The following is a 1,408-nucleotide window of genomic DNA, read 5'->3' on the forward strand; positions in this document are numbered from 1 at the left end:
CCACACACACACGCACACACACACACACACACACACACACACACACACACTGGATAAATGAATAAATTCAGTTTGTGCAGATAAGGCTTTGAAAGATTTGAGAGTAGAGAGACTAGGCTTTTCCTGAGGAGCCTCTCTCTTGCTGGCCTGCAGGAAGGAAGCAAGCAAGCACTGAGGAGCCTCTGTCAGCTGAGGTCTTTAGTCCTCAGCCACAGCAGTCCTGCAGCAACCGCCAAGCCTGGGCAAGGACTGTGAGCACCCCTGTAGTACTGAGAACATTAGCAACAAATTATTCCTGCCATTCTGGGGCTCACAGCCACAGGAACGGTACTCATTAAATGTGTAATATTAAGCCACTGGATTTGTGCTAATTTGCTACACATGTTTTGTACGTGTTTTGTCTATCTATGCTAAATAAATAATGAGGAATGTATATCCTGTTTGCCAGTGTTAATACCATTTAATTTTTATTCTGCCCTTTTAGACAACCAGTTCAAACCTGACCAGACAGAGTAGAGTGGTTTTATAGTGTAGGCTTTGTCGTTGATTATCTTTGTCATGGTGTTGGCTCTGTGTTTTAATATTGTTATAAAATATCCTGTGTTTATAAACACTCATTAATTCGATTGAGTAATGCTCCTCTGTTTGGAGTTTCCCAGAAACTTCTTGTCAGGAATGGATGAGTTTTTAAACAATTTTCTTGCAACTTTTAAAAATAACTTGATTTTTTTTTAAATGCATAATATGTTAAGGTCCCGATACTTTATTCTAAAATTTAAGCAAACTTTTATTTTTGAGGCGGGGCTGGGAAAAGCAAGTTGGTCACAGTATTGTGTCCTTATATGTCTCGATGTAGTCTGACAACATGGCTAAAGTTCTTGCTAACTTCTGAGGAAATGCTTCTGTCTGTATTTTTTTTTTTGTCTTTCTTTCTATTTAAACACCAAGAATATGCTTGCTTCATGCAGTGGCTTCTCTGGAAGAGTTGGACAAGACTGAATTATTTACCTTCCAAATATTTTAAACATAAGTGGAAAACTCTCTAAATCTAAAGGAGTACTCAAGTTTGGATGTAGCACATAATCAAGATAACTAGGATGACAATGCTAACACTCAGGAGAGTGTTAGAGCTGCATAGATTACATTTGTTTTCTCAGTCTTTTGCCACTGTAGAAACCTGCCTAGGGAGACTGATTGAACACGATTCTAAAATATACTTGAATTCTTAAACTTATCTGAATTCTGAACACTTTCAAGTTTACCTTTTGAAATAAAGTATGTTTGGTTAACCCAATTCTTTTACTTCTTTAAAAGATCTTTAAAAGGGGAAGGGGGAGGAAGGAGAGGGAGAGAGATCTTAGAATAGCTTGGATACTTAGGGTGTTTGAAGAAATTATCTGTTCCTCCC

The sequence above is a fragment of the Mus pahari genome, chromosome 3 (assembly GCF_900095145.1).
Source record: "Mus pahari chromosome 3, PAHARI_EIJ_v1.1, whole genome shotgun sequence".
In the NCBI taxonomy this organism is placed as follows: domain Eukaryota; kingdom Metazoa; phylum Chordata; class Mammalia; order Rodentia; family Muridae; genus Mus; species Mus pahari.